The sequence below is a fragment of the Electrona antarctica genome, assembly GCF_951216825.1.
Source record: "Electrona antarctica genome assembly, chromosome: 23".
NCBI classification, from domain to species: Eukaryota; Metazoa; Chordata; class Actinopteri; order Myctophiformes; family Myctophidae; genus Electrona; species Electrona antarctica.
The window spans coordinates 9614542-9624003 of NC_136804.1; the positions used below are offsets into that span (position 1 = coordinate 9614542).

Sequence of the window (9462 nt, forward strand, 5' to 3'; positions counted from 1 at the left end):
ATCCTCAAGGTGGAGGGGTGGGGTAGTGGGAGGAAGGGGGGAGGCTTCCTCATCCTCAAGGTGGAGGGGTGGGGTAGTGGGAGGAAGGGGGGAGCCTTCCTCATCCTCAAGGTGGAGGGGTGGGGTAGTGGGAGGAAAGGGGGAGGCTTCCTCATCCTCAAGGTGGAGGGGTGGGGTAGTGGGAGGAAGGGGGAGCCTTCCTCATCCTCAAGGTGGAGGGGTGGGGTAGTGGGAGGAAGGGGGGAGGCTTCCTCATCCTCAAGGTGGAGGGGTGGGGTAGTGGGAGGAAGGGGGGAGGCTTCCTCAGCCTCCGTTGAATCCAAGGGGATGGGGGAGGTAGGGAAAGCAGGTTGAAGGGCCGGGCTGGAGAGACGGACAGGCAGGAGTAGCTTGGGCGGAAGGATGACTCGACGGGCGCCAACAGGCTGACCTGTTGAAACAAACATTATGGATGTTAGACACCATTATTATTCGATGTCCTTTGTTTTGCATGTGTGAAGGTTGTCAGGGCCAATGTCCTATCAAGTCCCATGTTAAATATCCCAATAAAGGCCAAGGACCCTCTACATGTATTTTTTCTCACCTTTGTGCGATGCGAGCTTTTCAGTCTTCTTGAACAGTCGTTCACCTGGAGGTGTTGGAACAAATAGAACATATGGTGGTCATGACCAATTTCATATCTAAGTCCTACTGATCTAGTCACACAAGTATTCTTACAATTTGAAGAGTAATTGTAAATGTCTTACAGGGTAAGCGAGCTTTGACAAGGTGAAGTTTTGGATTCAACCCTTCTTGTGTTACGCTCCGGAGGGCCTGTTTCGTGTTTGGCGTGAAGAGTATGTTTTCTGGTGAGCGTTTCCTTTTTCTGGCCTGCCTTCCTCCTCTAGGAGCCTCTTCCTCCTCGCCCGGCTCCTGCTCCACCTCCTGTTCCTCCTCAGACGAAGATGAGGACTCTGTAATCACATCGAACAAAACATAATTAGTCTGATAGTGTGTAGTCAACGGAATTGCTGAATATCTTGGTTAATGAGAATCTTGCATACGTGTACAGTATTGGCACTCACCGGAGCGATCATCCAGAACTATATCACAGGTACTGTTGCTGGTCTCTGAAGCTGCATCCTGCTGTTCCAGCTCTTCTCTCTCCGCCGCTGCCTTCTGAGCGGCAACCCTCCGGTAGCCCTTCATGAGGAGGAAGCGGGCCGTCATTACCTCCTCCTCATCCGCGACGCTTACATAGTACTTGTTGGCCGTGGTCTCGCTGTGCTTCATCGCACTCGCCACCTTGGACCGGCTGGTCACATCCAAGGCCTTCCGTGACTGTGAATGGAAGGGAAAGGATCTAAATACTACTACTTAACTTTATGAGTTGTCTGTTAAACGTGCTTGGTCTGAAAGATTTACCTTGCTAGCTGCTGAGTGGCCAGATCGATGCTTGTAGTTTTACCTGACGAATAAGTCAGGTGCAGGATTGAAAAGGGCGAGAGTAAGTATTGTGAAATAAAAACTCAAGAAAAGATAGCAGAATAGTCAGTTACAGATTAAGTTTATGAATCATTTTATTGACAAAAATAAAAGGCATTTTGTCTATCATTTCAGTGAGTTTGTTGGTTTTGTAAACACACAACATAAAAAATCATAAAGAATATACTGTACATGCTTACATGAATGAACTGATATGAACTGTTCAAAATGTCTGTATCCATTTTGCATTCTAGCATCCATGGAATTCAGCCAGATAGTGCTGGTGGTTGAGTGTTGGAATCTAGCTTCAAATATTTATTTGGCAGTGTTTAGCATGTTTCCAAAGGTCCATCACCCCACTTTTTGCCAGGGTGGGGGGGCAGGGGGTCCTCCTGTGTGACCCAAGGTTGGCCAAGTTGGTGAAAGGTACTCTGAAAAGAGCTCTGTACACTCATCCCACTCTCCAGAAAGTTCATAGTCTGAGGTACATACAGTAGTGGCAGCAGCAGCAATAATCTGAGCTGTTGTTTGGGCTGGTTGGGCATTCAAGGTAAAAGAACGTATGCTGGTACACTTGGGTTGCGCTCCTCCCATGCCTGGCTACGAGGAGGAGATGGGCCACTGCTTTCTGGGGCACACCAACCGTCTGGATTGCTGCAATATACAGGCGTCGAAGGTGGAGCTTGGCTTGGAGTAGGGCCATGCACTCGTCAATTGAGCTAAAAATGACCTGCCTCAGGTGATGTGAAAAAAAGGAAAAAGGGAATAATAGTCACTGCTCACAGCTCTTCGTGGGGAAGTGTGTAAGCGGGAAGAAGGGGGGAGGCTTCAGAGGAATGTTGGGGATGGGTGATGGGGGAGTTAGTGGGAGGGAAAGGGGAGCCTTCCTAATCCTCAGAACTGTCTTCATAAAGACAGTTCGAGGAGGGGGGGGCTTCCTCATCTGAACTCTCAAATAGGATGGGGAAGTTGATGGTAGTGGGACGAAGGGGGGAGCCTTCCTCATCCTCAAGGTGGAGGGGTGGGGTAGTGGGAGGAAGGGGGGAGCCTTCCTCATCCTCAAGGTGGAGGGGTGGGGTAGTGGGAGGAAGGGGGGAGCCTTCCTCATCCTCAAGGTGGAGGGGTGGGGTAGTGGGAGGAGCCTTCCTCATCCTCAAGGTGGAGGGGTGGGGTAGTGGGAGGAAGGGGGGAGGCTTCCTCATCCTCAAGGTGGAGGGGTGGGGTAGTGGGAGGAAGGGGGAGGCTTCCTCATCCTCAAGGTGGAGGGGTGGGGTAGTGGGAGGAAGGGGGGAGGCTTCCTCATCCTCAAGGTGGAGGGGTGGGGTAGTGGGAGGAAGGGGGGAGGCTTCCTCATCCTCAAGGTGGAGGGGTGGGGTAGTGGGAGGAAGGGGGGAGCCTTCCTCATCCTCAAGGTGGAGGGGTGGGGTAGTGGGAGGAAAGGGGGAGGCTTCCTCATCCTCAAGGTGGAGGGGTGGGGTAGTGGGAGGAAGGGGGAGCCTTCCTCATCCTCAAGGTGGAGGGGTGGGGTAGTGGGAGGAAGGGGGGAGGCTTCCTCATCCTCAAGGTGGAGGGGTGGGGTAGTGGGAGGAAGGGGGGAGGCTTCCTCAGCCTCCGTTGAATCCAAGGGGATGGGGGAGGTAGGGAAAGCAGGTTGAAGGGCCGGGCTGGAGAGACGGACAGGCAGGAGTAGCTTGGGCGGAAGGATGACTCGACGGGCGCCAACAGGCTGACCTGTTGAAACAAACATTATGGATGTTAGACACCATTATTATTCGATGTCCTTTGTTTTGCATGTGTGAAGGTTGTCAGGGCCAATGTCCTATCAAGTCCCATGTTAAATATCCCAATAAAGGCCAAGGACCCTCTACATGTATTTTTTCTCACCTTTGTGCGATGCGAGCTTTTCAGTCTTCTTGAACAGTCGTTCACCTGGAGGTGTTGGAACAAATAGAACATATGGTGGTCATGACCAATTTCATATCTAAGTCCTACTGATCTAGTCACACAAGTATTCTTACAATTTGAAGAGTAATTGTAAATGTCTTACAGGGTAAGCGAGCTTTGACAAGGTGAAGTTTTGGATTCAACCCTTCTTGTGTTACGCTCCGGAGGGCCTGTTTCGTGTTTGGCGTGAAGAGTATGTTTTCTGGTGAGCGTTTCCTTTTTCTGGCCTGCCTTCCTCCTCTAGGAGCCTCTTCCTCCTCGCCCGGCTCCTGCTCCACCTCCTGTTCCTCCTCAGACGAAGATGAGGACTCTGTAATCACATCGAACAAAACATAATTAGTCTGATAGTGTGTAGTCAACGGAATTGCTGAATATCTTGGTTAATGAGAATCTTGCATACGTGTACAGTATTGGCACTCACCGGAGCGATCATCCAGAACTATATCACAGGTACTGTTGCTGGTCTCTGAAGCTGCATCCTGCTGTTCCAGCTCTTCTCTCTCCGCCGCTGCCTTCTGAGCGGCAACCCTCCGGTAGCCCTTCATGAGGAGGAAGCGGGCCGTCATTACCTCCTCCTCATCCGCGACGCTTACATAGTACTTGTTGGCCGTGGTCTCGCTGTGCTTCATCGCACTCGCCACCTTGGACCGGCTGGTCACATCCAAGGCCTTCCGTGACTGTGAATGGAAGGGAAAGGATCTAAATACTACTACTTAACTTTATGAGTTGTCTGTTAAACGTGCTTGGTCTGAAAGATTTACCTTGCTAGCTGCTGAGTGGCCAGATCGATGCTTGTAGTTTTACCTGACGAATAAGTCAGGTGCAGGATTGAAAAGGGCGAGAGTAAGTATTGTGAAATAAAAACTCAAGAAAAGATAGCAGAATAGTCAGTTACAGATTAGGTTTATGAATCATTTTATTGACAAAAATAAAAGGCATTTTGTCTATCATTTCAGTGAGTTTGTTGGTTTTGTAAACACACAACATAAAAAATCATAAAGAATATACTGTACATGCTTACATGAATGAACTGATATGAACTGTTTGTATCCATTTTGCATTCTAGCATCCATGGAATTCAGCCAGATAGTGCTGGTGGTTGATAGCCTGAGACGGGCCACTGCTTTCTGGGGCACACCAGCCATCTGGATTGCTGCAATATACATGATTTATATGAACAACATTATACAAACGAAATGTGTAAAGATTAAAGACATCACATCAAACACAAACAAACCTATCAATCGGTGTGTGTCAGACAGATAATTCTGCTTAGTACATCCAAGGTGGCAGACTTTGCTGTGACAGGGCGTCAAATGTTGAGCTTGGCTTGTCGTAGGGCCATGGACTCGTCAATTGATTAAATGGCCAGACCGATGCTTGTAGTTGTATTGATTGATGTTGAACATGTGGGAATTATAGCATAATTATATTGTAACTGAGCACAATATAGGCTCGGTTCTGTATGTGGCTGGAGGACAGCATTCTGAATGATGGTTCATTCAGCATGGAGATGTGGTGCTGTGACATTCGGCATAACACATGTCTGGAGATGGCTTCCATGAATGAGGCGCACACAGAATTTTGCCTGGTGATGACAAAAAAAAAAGTGTGGAAAGTGTTGTGGAAAATGACTAAGCATTTGCAAAGTTATTATGCCACTTTTCATTCATGTTGGCATGAATTAACCGATATGAACTGTTCAAAATGTCTGTCCAAAAAACAAAAGTATGAAAAACCACAAAGAATATACTGTACATGTTGACATGAATGAACTGATATGAACTGTTCAAAATGTCTGTCCATTTTGCATTCTAGCATCCATGGAATATTCAGTCAGTAGGTTGATAGTCACACTAATTATAGGGTTAGTGTTAAAATGATCCAATCGAGTGTTGGAATCTAACTTCAAATATTTATTTGGCAGTGTTTAGCATGTTTCCAAAGGTCCATCACCCCACTTTTTGCCAGGGTGGGGGGGCAGGGGGTCCTCCTGTGTGACCCAAGGTTGGCCAAGTTGGTGAAAGGTACTCTGAAAAGAGCTCTGTACACTCATCCCACTCTCCAGAAAGTTCATAGTCTGAGGTACGTACAGTAGTGGCAGCAGCAGCAATAATCTGAGCTGTTGTTTGGGCTGGTTGGGCATTCATTCAAAGGTAAAATAACGTATGCTGGTACACTTGGGTTGAGCTCCTCCCATGCCTGGCTACGAGGAGGAGATGGGCCACTGCTTTCTGGGGCACACCAACCGTCTGGATTGCTGCAATATACAGGGGTTTATATGAATAACATAATTATACAAACAAAATGTGTAAAGATTAAATTCATCACATCAAACACACCTACCAATCGGTGCGTGTCAGACGTGGAGTATATTCTCAAGACAGTAGAGTTTCTTTAATTCTGTTGAGTACATCCAAGGTGGCAGACTGGAATGACACGTCAAATGTGTGCGGTCCGGCGTGGGGGAGTCAGACTGGGGGAGTGGGGGAGTCAGACTGTGTGAAGGAGGAGATGGAGATGGCGTCGGATAGGGATACGGAGAGAGACGAGGGGTTGATGGATTTTAACTTCCGGAATTTTATGGTGCGTTTTAGCTTCTCGTGGGGGGTGGGGGTGTCAATGTGGAAGTCTATGGCAAAGTGATCTGAGATGGTAGCACCAAAATTGGTGCTAGATATATGGCTGATACTGAAGTTGGTGGAGCAGACTAGGTCGAGGGTATGGCCTTTAACATGGGTGGGGAAATCGATGTGTTGAGTGAAATTGAACAGTGTCAGGATGTCCATAAATTCGGAAGCAGCTGTGCAAGTGGATTTTTCCACGTGGAAATTGAAGTCACCCAGGAGTGTGACAGATGGGGATATGGAACATAGTTGTGTGAGAAATCCTGATAGGTCGGAGAGAAAAGATGTGTTGGGCTTGGGGACTCGATAAATGACTGCGATGACCAGGGGTTTGGGGCCGGATAATTTGAAAGTGAGGGATTCGAATGATGGTGGGGCCTGGATGGGAATTTTGGTTATTTTGATGTTAAGCCGGTGGATGACAGCAATACCACCACCAGCACGCCCGTCCAGGCGAGGATTGTCCATATAGGAATAGCCAGAGGGGGTAGATTTGTTTAGTGTGATGTATTCCTGAGGTTTTTGCCATGTTTCAGTGATGCATATAAAATCCAGATTTTTGTCAGTGATGTAGTTATTGACAATGGATTCCTTGAGGTGGAGAGAACGGGAGTTAAACAGTACGCATTTGAGATGAGATGGTATGCTGACGGAATGAGGTGCTTTGACTAAGGCTCTCAGACAGACAGGGCGCACATGGGGTTTGTTGTGGTGACTGCGTGACGTCACGGCTGGACGGAGACTGGGCAACAGAGATGGAATGGAGTTTCTTGTGCAAGCAACAAACTTATGTCGGCTACCCCTGTGAAAGTAGCGGGGCCGGCGGAGAAGTCTGTGTTCTTTGATGGTTGTGATATATCCAGGAGTTATTGGGATATTGAGTTGGTGGAGTTCGACGGAGGAGTAGTGGATCGTCATGCTGTCCGGTGGTATCGTTGACGGGGCTCTGGCTCTGCTAACCGCAATCCAGACGAAGCTAGCAGGCAGCCCCACTATGCTAACAGATAGCACAGAAGAGCTAGCCGGTAGGCCAGCGATGTCAGCGGGCGGTCGCAGGCAGAGCTCCCGCGGACAAAGAGCGAAGAGGCCGAGGACAGTAATCCAAAGCATGCCGGGCACACTGTAGCCTTGATTTTGCTCAAAACAGGTAGTCTGCTGTAACACCAGCCAAGCGACGAGTGAAGGCAGCCAGGGCCAACTACGCCAACAAGTACTGGTTGAAAGTTACCGCAGACAGTTAGCGACAGCCGCAGACAACAAGGAGAGCTGTCCGGGTGGGGAACCTCCTTAGCGGGGGTGAAGGATTGTCCTTGTCCGGTGGAGGCAAACGGATAGCCAGGGAGGCTACAGGCGGTGTTGGAAAATCACAACCAGGAAACAAAAGGTACGAAAGAACACTTAACTAAACTAAACTAATCAACTGAAAAATGAATCAACTATAAAGAAAACAAAATAAGTCTAAAGTCTAAGGAACGGAGAAGCGGCGACAGACACGCCAGCGTCCTCTCACGTCCTCCTCCTTAATCAATTAATTAATCAAGGCCCTTTATTAAACAGTTTTGTATACGAATATACAGGGCCGGCGGCGTCCTCACTCGGCGTCCTCAGGGTACTAAAAAATATACAGGGCCGGCGGCGTCCTCACTCTGCGTCCTCAGGGTACTAAAAAATATACAGGGCCGGCGGCGTCCTCTCGAAGGTGGAGCTCGTCCTCTCGAAGAGGCCGAGGACAGTAATCCAAAGCATGCCGGGCACACTGTAGCCTTGATTTTGCTCAAAACAGGTAGTCTGTTGTAACACCAGCCAAGCGACGAGTGAAGGCAGCCGGGGCCAACTACGCCAACAAGTACTGGTTGAAAGTTACCGCAGACAGTTAGCGACAGCCGCAGACAACAAGGAGAGCTGTCCGGGTGGGGAACCTCCTTAGCGGGGGTGAAGGATTGTCCTTGTCCGGTGTAGGGCAAACGGATAGCCAGGGAGGCTATAGGCGGTGTTGGAAAATCACAACCAGGAAACAAAAGGTACGAAAGAACACTTAACTAAACTAATCAACTGAAAAATGAATCAACTATAAAGAAAACAAAAAAAGTCTAAAGTCTAAGGAACGGAGAAGCGGCGACAGACACGCCAGCGTCCTCTCACGTCCTCCTCCTTAATCAATTAATTAATCAAGGCCCTTTATTAAACAGTTTTGTATACGAATATACAGGGCCGGCGGCGTCCTCACTCGGCGTCCTCAGGGTACTAAAAAATATACAGGGCCGGCGGCGTCCTCACTCGGCGTCCTCAGGGTACTAAAAAATATACAGGGCCGGCGGCGTCCTCACTCGGCGTCCTCAGGGTACTAAAAAATATACAGGGCCGGCGGCGTCCTCTCGAAGGTGGAGCTTGGCTTGGATTAGGGCCATGCACTCGTCAATTGATCTCTTAACTGGCCAGATCGATGCTTGTAGTTTTACCTGACGAATAAGTCAGGTGCAGGATTGAAAAGGGCCAGAGTAAGTATTGTGAAATAAAAACTCAAGAAAAGATAGCAGAATAGTCAGTTACAGATTAAATGAATCATTTTATTGACAAAAATAAAGGCATTTTGTCTATCAGTTTGTTGGTTTTGTAAACACAACACAGATACAAGTATGAAAAATCATAAAGAATATACTGTACATGCTTACATGAATGAACTGATATGAACTGTTCAAAATGTCTGTATCCATTTTGCATTCTAGCATCCATGGAATTCAGCCAGATAGTGCTGGTGGTTGATAGCCTGAGACGGGCCACTGCTTTCTGGGGCACACCAGCCATCTGGATTGCTGCAATATACATGATTTATATGAACAACATTATACAAACGTGTAAAAATTAAAGACATCACATCAAACACAAACAAACCTACCAATCGGTGCGTGTCAGACAGATAATTCTGCTTAGTACATCCAAGGTGGCAGACTTTGCTGTGACAGGGCGTCAAATGTTGAGCTTGGCTTGTCGTAGGGCCATGGACTCGTCAATTGATCAGCTGGTGAAAGAGACAGGGCGTCAAAGGTTGAGCTTGGCTTGGCGTAGGGCCACAGACTCGTCAAGCCTACAGTCGTCCCCCCAACCTGGAAGCACGTTCACACGCGCTAGCCAGGAGCTGGGCTTGAGTGACGGGGGGGGACCTCCACCCCAGGCAGACTGAACGCCACGTCGACTACTAGGGTTAAGGTCTGTGCCGCCCGGGAACATACATACAGAGGTTACCCATACACACCGCTGCCACCAATGTAGCCTCGATCGGGAGGCGAACCCAGGTTCCCTGTTCCCCAGGCACGTACGTTACCAGTCGACTAAAGAGCCATGCCCCGATGGGCGAGTAGCAACGCAGCACTGTATAGCCTACATTATGCCACATACCGTCACGGATGCAGAGTGAGCCACAACAAAC

General features: G+C 48.6%; 2 long non-coding RNA genes across 2 annotated transcripts; both read right to left on the reverse strand.

The window, feature by feature from the left end:
* Positions 1–339: 339 nt before the first annotated feature.
* LOC306916515 lies at positions 340–787 on the reverse strand. The gene is made up of 3 exons (XR_013788993.1): positions 747–787; positions 584–628; positions 340–430 (listed from the first exon to the last, which is right to left on the reverse strand). It is a non-coding gene; the product is annotated as an uncharacterized lncRNA (long non-coding RNA).
* Positions 788–3104: 2317 nt separating this feature from the next.
* LOC306916187 lies at positions 3105–3552 on the reverse strand. Its single transcript, XR_013788957.1, has 3 exons — positions 3512–3552; positions 3349–3393; positions 3105–3195 (listed from the first exon to the last, which is right to left on the reverse strand). It is a non-coding gene; the product is annotated as an uncharacterized lncRNA (long non-coding RNA).
* Positions 3553–9462: the final 5910 nt, after the last annotated feature.